A 19,720-nucleotide genomic window follows, 5' to 3' on the forward strand; every position below is an offset into this window, starting at 1 on the left:
ACCATGTCCATAAAGCGTCTCAGCAGAGGGTTCATCTTTGGATCTCAATATTAACAGAGCTCAGACACACTGCCCATAAATCAGTACACTTGAGAAGGATTTTGTTTCAACTGAACTAATTTCTCTGCACTCAAGAACTAGCTCATTCCAAAGGCTCCCCATGTCCCTGATCACACAAACCACAAGACTCAAAGATACCTCAAGAGAAGTCAAGATATTTCCTCTCCTTGCCCCAAGGCAGAATGAGTCATATTTAAGTAATCTCTCAATGGTTATTTCTTACCTAGTCTTAAAATAATCATTTGCTTCTTTACACTGCACAAAACCAAAGTGTTCATTTCTCCCCTTTATAGGTCCTGTTTGATCACACTGTTTACATGTGCATCCACTTGAACAGTAGCTCTCTTTTATGAGGCACATGACCCATGCAAGTAATATCTTTAAATGTTCAAAGCACTATATAAAAAAGGAAATTCTTCGATGTCCATGTTAGGATAGTTAAAAGGCAATTTATTCTATTCTGGTTCTAAACACTTAACACAACTAAGGAATGGACCTCTGTTATCCTTGTTTTCCCTTTCTCATCAACAAAATCTTCTTTATGGCAATTCTGACCATATATTCTCAACAACTACCACATACTGTCTTTATTAGAAGTTATTCCACAGACAAGGTTTTATCCATTAAAACTTATTTAAATAATTTTAACTCAGCTTACCGATCATCTGTCATTTGTTAAAGAGCAAAGAGCAACTATTTTCTTCATGCAGTCCAAAGTTATCTACATGAACAGTGGAAATCCCATTTCTTGTGTTCAACTCAGTTACCTGCTAGTCCTTAGTGACAGAAGACAGAAAGATGACTCCTTGTTTCCATGAAAGGCTTTAATGTGATTGTAAGCTGTGAGGTGCATTGCTAAGATAAAAAAAATATTCTACTGTGTTAGTTAAGACAGACTCTCTGTATTTTTTATTTCATATGAAGGTATTCCTGGCTGTGACTCTGAAACTTTGAAATACAGTCTCTTAGGAACCGTGAGCAGATTTAACCACAAATAGCTAAATGCGCCTAGATACATGAAGTTATATTTAACTATCTCCCTAACTAACTAGATCAGGGGACCAGAATCATATGGCTAGATAAAAGATAAGGATAAAACAGGCATTTGTAATAATTAAGTCACCTCTTTGCAGAGCAGGGAGTCAAAGAAAATCACTAGTGAGCAGCCGATGACTGGCACTTCCAACCACGGATGCAGTCCCACCAAAGCCAATCTTTGCAAGACAGCCCAGAGGGCTCCCTTGGACAGTCTGATTTTATTTGTTTGCTTTAAGAAGACCAGAGGACCTCCTTCCCAGGAGGAATCCCTAAGGCTGCTCAAAGGTGAGGTTTCCAGAGACAGTAGGGTGAGACAGGCAAGAGATTCAAGCCAGGAACTTGAGGCTCAGAAAAAAAAACCTTAAAATGCTGAGGACCAGGTAGTGGAAGCCCAGTCAATTCCAAGGGTGTTAAAAAGGAAGTTTGGGACTAGGGAGGACTCCAGATTTTTGTTCCAATGCACAAAACTTCTGCATACTTGAAGCAAGTACTAGTATTCAAAACTTGAAAGGGCTTGTAGGCCGAGATCAGGCTGTTGATAAGCCTTATATTTATCTATTATTTCAGCACTGTAAGTTTTTTCCCTGTGTATGAAGTCAATTAACTGAGATGACTAGCTGTAATTCTAATGCAAAGAATGTCCTTTGAGAGGGTTTTTTGGGAGCACAATCTACAGCAGATGATCTAAATCAATACCCTGGCCCCCTACTTGGGGACCCTCCAGAGAGACCAAAGGCTATTTTGTGTCTTCACCCTGTAGCTACAAACTTGTCCTTCAGAATAAAAGACATATATATCTGTCATCATGAACTCACTTGGCCCAAACATGGTCCTCACCTTGATGGAATCATACTCAATGTCCACAGAAATCACGTTGTCATCTCCATCATTTATAGATGTTGTGTTTTATTTAGACACAATTAAAATCTAGAGCAATTAGAAGTGGATCCAAATAATGGTTCTCTATAAAACAAGCCTGGGCCAGTATGACTGTGACAGCTACTGGCCTTTATGCAATATGCAACCCAGCACAGCCACAGCTTGACAGACAAGCTTTGTCTTTTATAATGGCAAATCTTTCCCCTAAAACTGTGTTCTGGACAGTTTTTCAACTCACTAATGCAGTCTAATTATGAGCTTGCAGCAATTTAATTGTCTACAGGATCAAACAAATCTAGTTCTTCTTGAAAATAAGACACAATTCAAGCTATCACAGAAGGGTTGGGTTTGCTGGTGGAATTTTTTTTTCATTTAGTCAAGAGCCACTTTTGTTTAAAACTAAAACAATGTGTAAAAAGGAAAAATTCTCTCCCTTTTCACTCAGCAGAGGAAATCACATTAATCTTTCTTCAGCTGGTAAGAAGTTTAAAACTTTGAATGCTTTCAGCTGGCAGAGCTCCAAGTTTTCCACATTGTTACAGGATTTGCATGAAACTGTTTAAGACCAAGTTCTCATGTTGATATGATCTCACTTTAGTGAACATCTAGATTTGGGAGCCATATGCATGCAAACCATTGGGGTCTAGTAGCATGAGTTACAGAGATTAAAATTAAAGTTTTACAAGAAGTGGTTCTGGACTCTGATTACATATGAATGCCAGCACAAAATTAAGCTGATGACACAGATCTTCCTGTGTTCTGCATGTCTGCTTATGCACACACTGCCTCTCACCGTGTGATTATCAAGGTGTTCCCTGAAATAGGCTGAGTTAGTTCATGGCTGAAAATATGGACTTCTAGAAAGGATAAACAAGGGAAATGGCTACATAGCCACAATGATAATATCATTTAAATACAGATAAATGAGCTACAGTAACATGGCAAGGAAGGGTACAGAGTTGAAGCTACATGAAAAATTAGTGTGAAGACAACAAAATTTCTTTTAATGGGATACATTTACAAATATGGACAGAGAAAATATGGTATATCCCAACAGGTTAGAATGCAATTTCTAGCAGGAAGCATTTAAAATAGCTTCTTCAGTCAGGAGAAAATGTGCCAAATGACTTGTTTTTTTAAGTAGAAATGAAATAAAAGCTGCTGAGATAAATATTTCTATCCTCAATCTGTAAATTTACTGTCATTCTTCCACAGAAAACTCGTGGAGAGATATTTTTTTTCTGAACCACAAATCTGTCAGTGAAAATTTTTCCTTCATTCTCTATCACCTCTGTGTTTCAGATGGTGAGGCACTCAGATGTTCCTCACAGGGTCAATGGCTGTGGGAGAGCATGCAATGCCAGCTCATTTCCCTCAACGCCATACTCCATATATCAACTCCAACCCAGAACACACATGGCGAGGATTTAAAGACACAATATTTATCCTGCTTCCAGCATTTGTCATCTGTTAGCTGATATGTTTGCTCTTCTCCATAATGTCTTGGTAACAGTGACGTTCCAAGAGGTGTTTGCAAAGACACCTGTAGGTGATTTGCAGTCCAGTTTGAACCCTTGGCAACAGAAGGTACCTCAGCACTGAAGGCCACTTTCATGCACTGTGGCCCCAGTGGATTGTCAGTACAGTGTGCTGTTCAGTCAGGAATGAGACACCATAAGGAGTGCCACATTCCTATTGCTAGCAGCACCAATAATTTCTTCATGAATCTGTCAGTCACTGACTCATCCACAGAAGAGGATGACAGCTGAACTTCCAGTGAATAATCATTCTAGTGCTTACAAAAATATACTGTAATATTAGTTTTCTTCAGCTCTGTTGAGGCTTCTACTCACTATTACACGAAGAGGAAAAGAGTGCACCCCAGTGAGCTATCATATTTCAGTGCACATGGCAGCTCTTACTTAGCTTGGCTCTAAAACTATTTTTCATTAAGGCAATGTCATCCGTTCAAGGCAACTGGATGGAAAGGATGGGCCACTATGCAGAAAGCTGAATGTTCCCCTAGATATCACTAAGGAAACTAGCACTGAATAAATCATTAAAATGCACAGTACTGGTGGAACATCAGATAGCTACAAGCAGCTAAAAAGGTTTCTGCTGGTACCTCTTCACCAGAGGATCTTTTTTTTCCAGATGAAGATCTCCAAGGGTAGGAAATGAGAAAAGGGAACAGCATACAGAAGCAGAGAATGGATAAATTCCTCTTACTAAAATTCTCTCCTGTGAGTAATACCAGATCCTTCAGAGAAAAGATATCTTCAAGGACAACTTGTCACTCGCCTTGAACTCTCACATCCTACATGCAGCATTCTAGGGCTATCAGAAAGCTCTCAGCTATGATTGCTGGAGTTACATAGAGTATGTGTGGACTGCAAACAAGGAAAGGGTTTCCGCATTTTCCACATTTGCTTTGTTCTGCTAATTTAAGCATTTGAATTACAGGCTCGGGGGCTATCCTGAGCACTCAGGTCCCCTACAGAAGCCTCACAAGCTCCTAGTGAAAGCGCCAAGTGAAATAAAGTTGCAAACCAACAGTACTCTCCTACATCTCAAGCAAAGTGTGGAATGGAAGAGCCTGGAAAATCTGGCCTGATTTTCAATTTTATCCTCTGGAGGACATCTGTCTCCCTTGCTTTGCAAGGCCTGTAGATCTGAAAAGAAAAGCAAGGTCCAACACACATCTTCTCTCACCCTCTCTTCAGTGACACCAGCTATTTCCAGTGCAGAATATACATTCACTGGTGCAGGGTGAGCTGAGTGATGCTGCTTGAGGAAAATGAGCCCCACTCTCCCAGCACATCTAGTTAGGAAACGTTGATTAGAGCAGCTCGCACATCTTCCCCATTTGCTGAAGTTTTTCTGGTGACAGCAAGAAACCCATAAGGACTGTTTTCACCACCTCAGATCGCACTGAATTTGCCTCCTCCCACCAGATCTGCACAGTTAGCAGCAAAAGTCCATCATGCACTTACCAGCACTGGCCAAAATACAGCAACTTTGCGTTACTGGAAATTTTGTATATGAAAGGAAAATGTAGAAATAATCTGAACACTTCATCCAGTGGTGACAGGTTTCACCCTGTCCTTTCCAGACTCTTAATTTTATACCACCTCTACCCTGTTTTTGTTTTTGTTTTCGTTCTCCGCTAATGACGCGCTTCACTGCCTTGAGGAAGGATGATTACAGGAAGCTGATGTAGCAATTCTCTGGCTCCAGACTATCTCAGACAAGCACATACCAAAGCATTTCTCATGGTGTAACTCTTCCATGTTGACTATGTTTGTAATTGGGTTTTCACTGTTTTATACATCTTGATTTGTGCATGTTTGGCATGTGTTTTTCTAAGGTAGGAAGATGAGAGAAACTTGCATCAATTCTACCATTGTTGATCCATTCTTTGTTTTGTCTTTGTTTCATTTCTTCTCCATAGTTCAGCAATCATCTTAAATTTGTGTAGAAGATGCACATCTACAGGATCCCACTATGTGACCATCTACTTCATCCTAAAACAGTTAATCACATCAAGATGTAATTTTGAATATGAGCCCCTCCATCACCAACCAATCACACAAGGGAAACAGTAATAGCAGAAAATAAGTTCAAAAACTATAACCAGGCTCTGTCCCTCTGCAGGGGTTATGTTCTGTATCCCATTGAGTATTTAAAGACTACTGAAACAGGAGATAGCCAGCAGCCCCCTGATTTTACTACTCTTACAGAACTAGCTTCCATTTGTCACACAACATCATGATGGCATAGATTTCTATCATTAAAATTAATTCTTGGGAAACTGTCATTATAGCTACTAGGCTTTTGCCTGAAGGAAAAGATTATGCTTCAACAGTGCATTCATATTCTCTTCATGCCAAGGCATCAGTAGTATTACAATCACCATCATGACATCATCCATCAAGGTTGGTAGCTAAGGCCCAGTGTTATCATACATTCAGTGTTGTATCCTCTGTAAGGACAGTAAGTCTCTATTCAAAATGAAGACCCTGCCATCAGTCCTATAGTTTACATGAAGTGCCAGGTCATGCTGCTCTGAACAACTGCTAAGCCAGTGTACACAAAATAAAATCTTTTGAAAAGACATTTAAATTCTTAAAAGGTAAAAAAAAAAAATCCCTGGATCAGCAGATCATAATCATATGTGGCACCACTTACCAGGCTAAAATCTAAACTATGCAACATGTGACTAAAAAGCATGTGGCTTTCCCAACGCTATTGCACTGGTGGGGTACTTGGCAGTATACACCCAACAAGTCAGGCAACTATACAGACTGCTTCGTTCCTATGCTGCAGAAGACAATACCAAACACATCAAAAGAGATCAGACTATTATTTATATCCTAAGACACAAGGTTTTTATTAATAAAACTGTTTCCTCAGAGTTAAATTCCATTAACTGTACTTAAGACAGAATTACTACACATCTTTCTCCCAGGCAAAAACTGACCATTCCACATGTGTTACAAATCAGTGTCTCTTTACATTTATTGGTGTACAGACGAAAGCCAAAGATTTCTTTTCAGATTCTGGCAAGTCAGGAATCTTTCATGTTTGAGGAATCACATTGCTATCGATTTATTTGTATTTTAAACTTATGAAGTTTCATACCAAAAAACCAGTAGATACATTTTTATATTAATCACATTTCTCCATCTTGAAGTAAAAAGCTTAGGTGGCATCACTTTTAGGGAAGAGAACTGTGAGATACAAGATATTGCAAGGAAGACTTTAAAGTCCTTTCCATTCTGCATAAGGTTTCCCCCCTTCTTCCCCCTGCATATTTTTTTAATCTTGAAAGCATTTCCTACTAATGCATGAAACCCCCATTATGCTGCATATGGTTTCTATTATCAAGTCTATAATGCTTTCAGGAATTTCTTTGATTTTTCTGGTTGTTACCTCATTCTTTTCATTCCTGATTGACACAGAAGCAGCAACCCAAGTCATTCCTAAGTATCTTTCTTTAGTTATAAATCAGTCTCCAGACTTCTGTAGCATACCTCAAAATGGCTTGCCTTTACAATCCTTGTATGAATAAAGGAAAGGCCTTGAATATTGGTTATTGTACTCTTCATTATGTATTTGAAGATCATCCAGTTTTCTTATTTGAAGAGCTAGATTTTACCCATTAAATTTACATTGCACCCATGACACTACGCTTGCACCTACGCACCTAAATCAAGACCTGGGATTTGTGCACAAACGTGTACAAAAAACTGAAGAATACTCTTCATAGAGATGGGACCAAAAAAAGAGAAAAAAACCAAACAAAAGCCCTCCAAAATTTTTGTTTTCAAAATTTCAAAATTAGTAAATTAGTGCAAGATCAGCTTTCTATGGCAGATTTCCAAATAATTACTAACTCAATGGTAGCTGAGTGTCTAAAAATGTAACCACACAGAACTTACCCAAGATTTCATGGGAAGGCCTGTTTCTACCCTGCAACTTTATTTTCCCTACACTGCTCAGTGTGTGCCATTGGGCCGTGGGTGGGTGCTGGCACAAGGGAAGAATTCACCATTGTTCAGACGGAAGCTGTCGGGTACGCAGGAGGTTCTGCTGAAGGACTTCATGGTTCAATGCATGGGCCAAGCTACCAGTGGAACACAGCGCAAACAGAAGCAGCTTCACTTGGAAAATACAATTTATTCCACAGACTTGATTTTGAAAGATCAAAACACAAGTACTTGAGGACTGGAGACAGCTCTAGACATGGCTCAGAAATTATGGAAGTTGCGGACTCTATTGTCTTAGGGTAAGAATATGCACCAAAGGTACTCCTCTGAAATATTCCTGCTGAAATAAATCAACCTTATATCACCATGTTGCTTTAGAGGGTGTTGCATCTCAAATGCAATGATGTATGGAAGAGGGCAGGGGGGAAAGAAAAAAAATTCACCGTATCATTGCTTCAGGCAATAACTTCAACAGTGATTTTACCATTTTCACCCTTTTAATGTTGATTTTAACTGGATATGATACACTCAGAGGTTGAAATGAACAGAAAAAAACTGCTGCATGATTGCATTTTGGCAGCTATGTACAATTTCCCTGTATTACACAATCAGCTATTCCATACATGAAGCATACAAGAATAGACAGAGCCACCACGAATTTCCCAACATTTTGTGTTTATTCTGTCCACAGATCAGAGTTGGTGCTCCCTGGCTAAACTGAAACAGCTGGAGACAAAAAGAAAATCTCCACTTCATACAATCCACTAGCAAGAGAGATCACAAAACAAAGCTTCTCCCCCAAATGAAGGTGTGGGAGAAAATGAGTAGACAGCAAGTGCAAAAACCTTCGGCCATGTTCTTGCTTCTTCTTTTTCTTCACCCCTAAACGTTGCCCAGAATTCTCAGAAACACCCTGAATACAAAAGGACTGTGTGAGACAAGGTATCTCCCCTGGAGAGAGCAGTAGCAGCAGATGCTGCATCTTCCTTCAGTATGGCACTGCCACTCCAGACTCTCCCTGGCTTAATGGGGAACATCTACACAGGAAAAAAACCCTCAGTGTCTGAAGCCTGGCCACCAGTTTAGGTGGTGCCTGGCAAGCATCTGGCAAGCAGAGAGGGGACATTTAGACATTTTTTAGGGCTCTGATGGCTTCTTCAGAAAAGATCTTAATTGGAAACACTGGAAATATCAAGTAATTGCTATGCAAGGGGCCTTGGGGTGTATGTTTTCTAGTGAATGTTCATCACCCTCGAGGGGAAGCAATAAAATCCACTGCCATCGCCTGTTTAGCAGCCCACTGGCAATATTCTTTTGTCAGCTTTAACTCCAGCCTGACTAACACACCAGTTGTCTTCTGCTCAGAAACTGCCATTAGCTTACAAAATCATACATTTCAAACAGGCTTAAGCATGCTCACTCTAGAAAGATATATATATCGGAATTTTAGACAAGAGCTGGGAAAGAAGAGTGGTGAAGAAGGAACAGGCACCGATGACGAGACGCAACAATTCGAACAAAAGAGATCTCAAGATGTCGCACTAACACGCACGCACACAATCTTCCTCTTGATAGATTGCTTCCCCTCGGCAGAGGGAGATGAGATGCTCCAGGAGAGCGCCCGCCCGGGCACGCAGAGCACGCGTGTGTCTCCCAGACGGACGGAGCCGGGCAGGGAGCGCGTCCCTGCGGCGGGGCTGCTCCGCGCGGCTGCCGCCTCTGCGGCACGTACGCGCCGCCCGCCTCGCCCGCTCTGCTCAAAGCGACCCCCGAGCGACCCCAGGCCGCTGCAGAGGGACCCCTGCCCCGTCTCCTGCCCCCCAAGGCCGCTGAGAGCAGCGGGGGCGGTGTTGGAGCCCGCCCCGGGGGAGCTCTGGGGGTGCTCGCACCCGCGGGCGCTCGCCTGCCGCCCACCGAACCCGAGGGGGCGGGCAGCGGGCCGGCCTTTTCCCCTTCCTAAATGCCGAATTTTGTGTGGGTGAGGTGAGGGGGGGCACGGCTCCGCTCCGCCATCGCGCACAGCAACAGACGCCAAGCTCAGCCGGGCTCAGCCCGGCGCAGCGCGGGGAAGGAAGGGTGCGGGGTACCGCTGGGTCACCCCGATGAGCCCCGGGGCTGGCAAGGGCGGCCGGGGCAGCGCCCGGGGGTCGGGGAGCGGCGCGGAGCCGCCTTTGTTCCGCCGCCGGCCCCGGCCGCGCCGCCGCCTCCGCGCATGCGCCGGGCGCAGACAAAGGCGCGGGCAGGGCGGCGGGGGCTTCCCGCATCCCTCCTCCATCCGCATCCCTCCTCCATCCGCATCCCCCTCCGCCCCGCATCCCCCTCCGCCCCGCATCCCCCCGCCGCCCCGCATCCCCCCTCCACTCCGCACCTCCCCGTCGCCCCGCATCCCCCCCGCATCCCCCCGCGCGGCGCCCACCCGGCGTGGAAGGAGGGCGGGGGTGTCCTGGGGGTGTCCCGGGGGTGTGCGTGTGTCCGCCTCCCTTTCCCCGCGTGTGCCGCCACGCCCAGCTGAGGCGCGGGGAGAGCGCCCTGCGGGAGCCGCGTTCCAAAGACACGCGTGTGCGTGGGGAAGAGGCGACACGGCGGGTCGGGAGGGGAAGGGAAAAAAAAAAAAAGGTCGAGGGGAGTTGCAGCTTTCTTTGGTGGGGGGAACGCCAGAGGGTTGATGGGGACCTGTGGGGAACGGGGGGCGGCGGTCGGTGAATATTCATAGACCAGGCGCATCGGGGCGTAGCGCGGGGGGCAGCAGCAGCGGCGGTCCCTGTCGCGTTTGACGGCGGGTCCTTGGCCCCTGCTCGGGCAGCCGAGCCCCGGCGTGTGCCGCCCAGCCGGGAGCAGCGCTTCAAACCCGCCGGCGCGCCCACGCGCACGCGTGACCGCGGAGGCAGCGCCGCTTCCGCGCCACAATGGGCAAGCGACAATCGCCTTGTCGCCGGCCACAATGGGCAAGCGCCGCTCCCCGCGCCTCGCCCGCCCTGATGCCCCCCGCACCCCGCGGAGCGCCCCACCAGCCGCCCGGAGCCCGCAATCCCCCTGCAGCACCGCCGCCCCCCGCCCAGCCGCCCTGCCATCTTCCTGGCGCCGTGCGTGCTCTTCTCCCAGCGCTTCCTTTCATGGAGAGCTTGGGGCATCTTCCTTTTTTCCTTTTTTTTTCTTTTTTTTTTCTTTTTATTTTAAATTATTGTTATTAATTAAAGAGACTCCCTTTGGAAACAGGCTAAAAGCACCCAAAAGAAATTGGGCATAAACCACTATTATTCCCACCACACCCACCGCTACCCCCACCCTTCCCCAGGAGAGCCTTCCCGGGCATTTAAATCTCACGGAATCGCCTTCGGTCCGTTGTGTGCCTCGATCCCGCTCCCAGGTGGTCCCCTCTCGAGGAATCGAGCTCCTCGCAGCGGTATTCCTAAAATGTGCCCGGGTAGGCGCCTCCCGGGCTGCTCCGCTCTCTCTGCTCTCACCGATTCACACGCACATCTCCCCTCCCCACAAATCGAGACACAACGGAAGGGGGGAAAATGATAAAAATGGCAAAGCTCTCGCGGGCTGCTGTGTAAATGGCATAAGTGAGACACACCGCGTCTTACCTTTTTGTGTTTTTCCTCTGTCCCTGTCGGTGTGTTTGTGTGCTGGGGTGTCACAAAGAGAGTCCCGGGCAGCCCAGAGCCCCCTCGCCTCGCTCGGAGCGCTGTGGCTCTCGCCCGCTCGCTCGCTGGGACTGGAGTGCCTAGTGCCTGCTGGAGCACTGCCGCCGCTACCGCGGCTGCTGCCTCTGCATTTCTCACTCTCTCCCCCTCCCTCTTTCCCTCCCTCCCCCCTTCCCTGTGACAGTCTGTGGGCAGTTCAAAAGCCACACGCTTTATTTATTTATTTCCCGCGCTGGCGGGCGGGGGATGCGCTGCGCGGCGCTGGCGCTTAGGGGGCGCACGGACCCCAGGTTTAAATATCACCCGTGCGGGCTGCGGGGGGGGCTGGACCGCGGCTCCGCGAACGCACCTTGCAGCATTACACCCCCACACCCCTCAAAAAAAAAAAGGGGAAGGGAGCGGCCAACCTCCCTTCCCCGATGAGAGCGGGCGCGGCGCGGCGAGGTGCGGGGCGCTCCGCCACCCTCCGCACCCGAACCGCACCGTGGGGCGGACGGGCCGTGCCCGGCGGAGCTGGGGATGCTGCGCGGCGGAGGGAGCAGGCGAGCCGGGCCGCCTGCCTACACCTGCAGCCCTCTCGGGGAGCGGGAAAGCCGCTTGCACGGCGGAGAGGGGCGGCACGGGCGGAGGAGACTAAAAATTCCCGGGCCTGGATGGTCTTGGCACGCTTAAGGAGAGGGTCTGCCGGTTAAACACAAAAGGCAGCAAAATAGAGGAAAGCAACACATTTCTCAGGAGAATGGATCTCTCCCGGGCGCGCCTGCAGCTGAAGAGCTGGCCTGAACGTCGCTGGGGCTTCAGGACTGGTATCCCTCCAGATCTCCCCCTGTTCCAAAGCATCCCTGAGGCCGCCACAGCACAACCGAGGGTGCTGCCCGCACTTTCCCACCGCCCTCTTTTTACAGCCTGGCTGTGGCGGGGGCCGGGTGCGCCCCGCTCGTTGCTCCGCGCCCGCTCCGCGCTGCGGGAGCCCGGCGGCGGCAGCGATGCGCGGGGCTGGGGCGCCCTCTGCTCCCCGAGGGGCGGCCGGGCCGGGCTGCGCTGGGCTGGGCTGGGCTGGGCTGGGCTGGGCTGGGCTGGGCTGGGCCGGGCCGGGCGCTGGCTCCGCCGGGTGACCGGCCCCGGGACCCGCAGCCCGGGAAGGAGCGGAGCCGCTGGGAACGGACCGCGGAGGCGGCACGTCTTGGGAAACCTCTGGCTCAAGGGGCGCGGTCCGGCTGCGCCGGGGCTTCAAAGCCGGCAGCACCATCTTTCAGCGAGAACAATGGAAGCTGTTTCCCATTTATCTGGGGACAAGGACCGAGTGAGAGACGCGTAGTAGGCTCGTGATAAGGTTAAGTCCGGTTTGCATTTTCGATGGATATGGATCGAAAGGGGAGCAGGCATGTGGAGAGGGAGGGCGCGGCCGCCAGGGTGCTCTTCTGAGGGCGTGTGGTGTGCGGTGTGATGTGCGGTGTCACGCTTCCCGGACATTCCCACGAGGGAAAACTATCGGACAATAAAAATGCATCTGAGTTTGTTTCACACACCGCACCCTGCAACCTGTAGCTGTGCCGAGCATCCACCCAGTTGCTGCCGAGGCGGGGAGCCGGTCCGAAACGCCAGAGGAGAGGCTCAGGGACGACCTGGCAGCGCGGCGGGAGCCCCCGTTGTCCCCCCTCGGCCACACAAAAGCCCTGGGCGTGAAGGGAGGACGGGAGTAAAGGAGAAGCATGGACACGGCGGGTTCACCGGCAGGGACAAATCCTTATATTTAAGTGAAAGCGTTCGCAAGCCAGTCTTTTCCTTATACTTTTATTTTATTAGGGTTTTTATTTTCCTAGTTTTGCTACGTTTCTCCCGTTTTCCTGGTGGTTTAACCCTCGCTCTGCAGCCGCCGGCGCGCAGAGCTCTCCACGCCACACCTGCCCCGATGCAGCATCCCACCTTCCCGAGGCGTGGTGCGGACTGGCTGCGCCCTGCCGCAGCTGGGGGAGGGAGGGAGGGAGAGAGAGAGGGCAGGCGGGACCCTTCCCCCCGGTCGCGATATCCCTGCACTCACGATAAGGGGCTCGGGGGGGCGGCTGCGCCGCACGGGTGAGGCATGCAGCAGCCAGCGTTAAATTGGGTAATCGAGGAAAGAGAAGAAAGGGTGAGGGATACGCCCTGACACGTCGGAGAAGGAGGTAGCTGCTCCCCGGGGAGGAGAGGCGCGTCCCGCCCCCGCGCTGCCGCTGCGTATCCCGCGGGGGACGGGGTCCGCCCGCCCGCTTTCCTTCCCGGGAGCATCCCTGTAGAGGCAGGCGCCTGCCCGGCGGTGGCGTGCTGCAAGGTCAAGGGAGAAAATCCCTCTCCTCAGTTTTATTTCTGAGCCAGGAGTATTTGTGAGGCAGCGTTGGCGAGAAGTGAGAGGCAAGATGGGTCCAAAATCGAGCCATGGAGTAAAGCAGAGGCGTGCAGAACGCAGCAGCACGACTGTAGAGCGGCTCAGTGAGGCGCTGGGGGCCTGGGCTGGGCTGAAATGAGTCCTAGACCGTGGGTAGGGCACAGAGGGAGCCCCAGGTTATGCTCGGCAGGACGATCAAGGCTAACCGTGCCCTTTAGGCCATGACATTCCGACTGTCTAGATTGTCTTGTAAAATTGCCCAAGCACCACACAATTAGTGTGAAGCAATATTAGAGGGAAAGAAAGAGGCTGTTATTTTAGCTTGTGTTTAAACATGGGCTTAGGCAAGGAATGCTCACCTGCATGAAATCGAGCACTATCAGGCTGTAGCTGAACTACAAGTTACACAGGGTTCGCAATATATCTCAGAAATAAAAGTGTGTTCTGAGTCATTTGCTTGGAAAAGCCTGTACAACTGAAAATGGCACAGAAATAGTCATTGCTACTATCAGTTTGTGAGAGGTTATGATCATTTTGTTGTTTTCAACAACTGGAGGGCTGAAATTGGTAACCATAGTTTACCAGCTAGTATTCTTTTAAATACACCTACATGCTAAATTGTGTATCTCAGGGCAGCCAAATTCAAAATTTGTCAAAAGCTCATTTCAGTTACTCAGCTGCATCAAGGTAAGATACATATCTGAAGGTCTTGTTTAATAAAAGTGATACTTTTAGGCAAATGGGTATTCTAAACAGCTTTTGTCTTAACTAAGGGTGTGTAAGATATCCTCTCTTTTTTCTTCTGAAATGAAAACCGTATCTGGAGGAAGAAAAAGCGCAGAACAGAGACACCTGCAAAAAAGATGAATAACCAGATCTGTTGTGGAAAGGCAAGTCTAGGCCCTTTTGTGTAATTAACAGCTGCTTTTTTGAAATCCACACTGTTACTCTGCTTTGACAAATACCCAAGCTACCTCTCTTTTCTTAGCCAGCTCTTCCTGTCACTTCTTGCCACTACTGTACCTCAGTGCTCTTCCCTCCAGCTTCAACATTTCAGGCCCAGCCTTGTCTCTCTTATGGGTGTCACCTGCTGTCATATTTCCATCTTTTCCAGAAGGAAACAAATTCAATCCTAAATACTCTTTCCTCATCCTTAATTTTTATTGTTTGTTCTTCTGATTAATAATCAAGTCTTTGTTCTGTGATTATATTAGGTCTGACAAGAGCCACAAGCCACGCCTCTTAGCCCAGCATGTCCACAACACAGGTCCAAAATGCTCACAAGCCCACCTCCCATCTCATTCCACCTCTCTGCCTGTATCCTTGTCACCCACAATTCCATTTTTGTCTGAGCACTCTGGGCTTTTTCCTCAGAAGACACTAGGATCAGTAAGGAGTACCTATGCTAGCGTAGCAGGGGAGCTTTCCATTTTATTCCATAGGAAGAGAGAGATGACCAGCAAACAAGGAAAAAAAACCAAACAAACCAAAAACAAGTAAAAACCCTCACCTGTGCCCCTCTTTCAGCCTTGCAAATGAAACACTGCCTTCCTCGCACTTACAATCACAACAAAACAGGAGCAAATCCAGGCTTCTCGCAGCTCAGAGGGCTTCCCAAACCTGCCAGCTCCGGCTGCAGCTGCAGGAACAGCCGCCCCACCGCCCCAGCCTCCAGCTGCTGCCTTGCGCTCTCCTATTCCCGAGTTTACACCACAAGAGGGAGCATTTTGTTCAGTTTATTGGCAGATCCTGGTTTTTCCCGGTATCCAGGCAAAGAGAAAAACCGCAGTTTCCCGTATGTAGTGATTCTCCCAAGCCCGTTTACCCCATAAGCATTTTCGTAATAATGGGGTTTTTTTCTTTCACCATGCTATGCAAATTTTAAGTGTTTCTTAAGATTATTATTCATGTAAAGTAAATTTTATTATTAATATCTAAACTGTAATTACAGTTTAATTCCCTGTTGATTCTCTTGGTTATGGAGTCATTTATTCTGGGGCAAATGCAAGATGCTGGTGTAAGACATATCTAACATTTTCTATTTGCAGTGGATATAATCTCCTCTGCTATATAACTATTAGCTACATAAATTTCAAAAGTTGACTGCAATGGCATAGTCAGACACAAGGTATTATTTCAAAAATTTGCAGGCAAAGCACATAAAATAAAGAGCTTTGATCAAACCCCAAAATAACAGCTTTGATAAATCACTACTGGAACACCTCAATTCAAATTTAAGTCCTGACATAAAGACAGATGCAAACTTCTGATAACAATTTTAATCTGGACAACCCAAAATCCTATGGTCGTAGGTGCATCTGAGTCTAGTTTTACTAGACTGGTTCTGTTTATACCATAAGTGGCACTTTGTGCCTAGAGCCAGGTAGGGATATGTGGGTTGTGAACCCTGCTTTACCCCAGCATTTCTGGCTTCAGCTCAGTCTATAACACAAAGCATATGTGCCTCCCAGGAGGTCCTGCACTAGCCATCGATTTTAAAAGGCTTCTCTGCTCCACTGAAGTCTGTGTGCAAGTTTTTCCAAAGATGGATATATTTGCTGTTCTGACAGTACAATTATCTGGGTTATTTCTCTTACCCCACTTACCCTAAAGAGTTAGAGTTACTTATGTGCAAAAGAAGCAAATGTGTTCAACTACCATGAGCTTCCCTTATGATTTATTCATGCCAGGCTTCTCCATGACCATCTATAGGTTAGATCTCAGACTCTTTTCTCCATTTTCACTGGCAAGTTTCAACGAAGAAATAGCTGAATAAGGTATTCACTGTTTGGCTTCTATGGCCACAAAAATGTCTTTCAGTTAACAGCTGGAGTGACCATATCAATATCTTGATAGTGATCAGAATTGGCTTCTCTTGCAGTATTTTATTCTGTTTTCTTTCAGCTACAAGAATGCCAGTAATGCAGGAGCAAATGCACACCTGACTGGATGATCAAACTGATGTGACAGCTACCTATAATGTACCTCCTAAAAGGCAGGAGAAGTGAGTGCACAGAAAAGTGTCCCTCAGAGTGTCTTCCCTCAGAGAAGAAAAACAATTCTTTGCTCCAGTACTTGGTGTTCTGATCTCTACAATGAAGGGTGCTTACGTACCTTACTTATTGAACTAAAACATTATTCTGTCTGAAACAAAAATTTTTGGATTCCTACCTTGAGAGAGAACTTCTGGTCGTGAACCCCAGCACCATGGCCCCAAAGTCACCGTTAGCCCTGACTGCCCCTGCCAAGCCTCCCCTGGGACTTCCTCCACCCCTGCCCATGACTCAGTACCCCATTCCAGCTCAGCCCAAGCCATCAGTCCCAGTCCCAGCTACACCACTCTTGTCCTTAATCCCATCCCTGTCTCTAACCCAACCTTCTACTTCTTCTGACTGAAACTTCTGGATGGACCCTGGGTCTTGTTTATCTCCTTAACTTGCCCCTCTCTCAGCTCCTGGCTCTTCCTCCCTTGTGGATTAGCCCTGTGCTTGCTGCTCTGCAATATCCAGTTTGTCACAGGTGCCTGCTGGCACCTCAATTAGCTGTGTAAAGACAGCACAGCATGCAGTTCCTTGAGGTGACTCCAGCTTAAGCCATTTGGTTTACCTAGCATGCTGCTCCTTGGTGAAGGCACTTGTGACAATGGTACCACAGCTCAGCTTTTGGATTCAAGCTGAGTCACATGAGGATCACCTACATCTGTACTTTTGCAAATACAGTCTTATAATTAAAACTCTCCTAACAGTGCCAGTGTTACCCCAGAGTCAAAGCAGAGAAAGAAAGGAAAAGATGGAAAAATTTTTCAGACACGGAAAAGTTTTTCTGATGGGGCAAATATTCATGGGAGCCAGCTGTTGTGGCCCCTGTTGACATCTGCTGACACCACTCCCATCCTGCAAGCTGACTATGGAAGCCCTGGGTACTCATTGTAGGAGATGAATTTATAGGATCTTTTGGTTTTCTTTCAACTGTCTTCCTACTGCTTATAAATTTATTTTGTGTACCTTGCCTGTCCTTTCCCACCCTCTCACAATGAAGGGTATCTCTAGATCAGGAACTGACGGAAATGAGGTGTTCTGGGAATCTAAGCTGCCTGAAGTGGGCATGGAAAAGAGTTTAAACCTTCATAAATGACAGCAACTCTAGTCATATACCAATACAGCCACCTTTCTCAGTCCCCTTCATTCCTTCAATCTGGAGGCACTAGATTTAAAGCTGTTTCTTTATTGTGCTATTTGTGCAAAGAGCAAGCTGCAAATGGCTTGTGAAGAGTCAAACAACTACAGTTGAGGAGGCTAAAGCTAAAAATATTTGTAAATGCTGAGATTGAAGTTGCTCCTCCAGAAAAAGAGTCAGATTGTACTTGTGCCTCTAACCCCTTATTCCTCGACTAACAACATGTCCATAGAGTTGTTGAGAACACTCCTGTGTGCAAAACCACTCCTCTTCTTCCAGTCAAGAGCCAGCTGTGGGGATTTATCTGAAGTCAAAATGTTAGCAGTAGATGGTCACACAAAGGATTCAGTGCTTCAGACTACCAAAAGCAAGTGTGAGCAGGTACGTGGTAAGTTATGCACCCCACACCTAGAGGACTGGGTTTTTTATACCAGAGACAAGTACATTCTCAGAGCATGGGCTGTACATTCAGCCACAGGATTCTCCATGTTGGAGCAAGACAGGCTGTCTGCTTCCTGAATGCTTCTTTGAAATGCTACACTACACTGATATTTTTATTTTCACATTTTTACGTGCCAAGTTTAGCTATAAGAGAGGATGGGTGAAAGTACTTGAGCTTTAAATAAGCCTTGTAATGTGCACTACCAGCTGTTTGTAGCTGAATGACAGAGGGTCTGTAGCCAGGCTGTACCTTTTGCCTTTATTGAGTGAACCTTGTGGATGCTACAAATGAAAGAGCATATGGGGATTCCTGACATACGGCAGGATCAAGGTTGTCACAGTACATAAATCCAATACTTACTTACACACACAAAATAGTTCAAGCTTTACTGAAAAACTTCTGAAGGAAAAAGATGAAGACCAGTGGGATCTGTGGAGATGCAAAAGCTGATAACTGACTGTACCCCAGGACAGAAGTATCAGACATTGCCTGCTTTATCAGCTGCAGTTCGTAGACCAGTATAACTGGAAAACTTCACGTAGCAGAAGCAAATGCTGCTTTTGCTTGCCCAGCAGCTCCTATTTGTTTAGGGGTTGGTGGCAGCCTTGGTGACATGCACGGCTGCTGTTACCCCCACACTGCCACTCTGTCCTTCACTGAAGATCAGTTCATTTCAGTAACAACCACTCAGGCCATGCAAACAGCACCTCCAGCTACTATTTAGTGAGTTAGAAAGCTGATAACTTTCCAATGGGACAAGGAAGGCATCATCTTTTCTCATCAAATTCACTAGAAGAGGCCTCACTGCTGGTAGGTCTGACACAAAACTCAGAAGACAAGCCACCTGTTGGAATGGGAAGTTTAACTTTCTGCAAGTATTTTCCAAGTGTTCTTCCTGGAGCACCATCATTTCTGAGATGGTAAAACTCCCAAACACCTTCCAGAAGAGCTGTGACCAGCAGAGCGGTGCATGGTGTGACCTTACAGTCTAGACTCCTCAACATGGGGATTTTTGTGAAGAGGAGTTTGGTTTTACTTCTGGTTAGTCAATTCCACAGATTTCTGCTTGTGTTGAGCCCATCTGCTCTTTGGTCTTAAGCAAACTTGTGTGTTTTAATTCATCAGTCAGAATAACAGGGCTAATACCACACCTAGAGGTAAATGCCAGTTTAGTAAATGTGTTTTGGGTTCCATGAGCTCCATAATCTTGAGGCTGAGCTGTTAACAAGCAGAGGTTACTACTCAAATCATTAAAGAGTTTTTGCTCCACATATGGTAGCCACAGCATTAGCAGGAGGGCTTCCAGGCTCAGCTTCCCTCACTTTGTTTGAACTGAGAAAGTGAACTGGGAAATGAGAGCACAAAACAGTGGCCAGTGAACAATGAATTATTACAGTTTAAGAGATGTTTTAGCTCTTCTTTGCACTCTTCCTCTCCACTTTCTCCCCTTCCCACCCTTACGAACCAGCACTTTGGCTCCTTGGCAGAGGTATGGGTTTATACCATTTTTGACCAATACAAAGGAAATGTAAGGGATCTACAGGAATTCATAATGTAAGTAAAATTAGTCCAAATTGACTGAAAATCAAGTCACAGCCATCTTGCTGTTCAGTCTTCCACC

At 46.9% G+C, this 19,720-nt stretch overlaps 1 protein-coding gene across 2 annotated transcripts in view; it reads right to left on the minus strand.

Moving 5' to 3' along the window:
• The window catches only part of BASP1 (brain abundant membrane attached signal protein 1), a 50,377-nt gene extending 39,108 nt beyond the window's left edge, over positions 1–11,269 (minus strand). The window contains exon 1 of one of the 2 annotated variants that reach the window (XM_054644388.2): positions 11,057–11,269. The gene's annotated coding sequence lies outside the window, so the exon portion shown is untranslated. Of the gene's footprint in view, positions 1–10,790; positions 10,937–11,056 lie in introns of those variants that run through there. The other variant, XM_054644398.2, reaches the window with a different exon arrangement.
• Positions 11,270–19,720: the final 8,451 nt, after the last annotated feature.

This window comes from Agelaius phoeniceus, chromosome 1 (genome assembly GCF_051311805.1).
Source record: "Agelaius phoeniceus isolate bAgePho1 chromosome 1, bAgePho1.hap1, whole genome shotgun sequence".
Lineage (NCBI taxonomy): Eukaryota > Metazoa > Chordata > Aves > Passeriformes > Icteridae > Agelaius > Agelaius phoeniceus.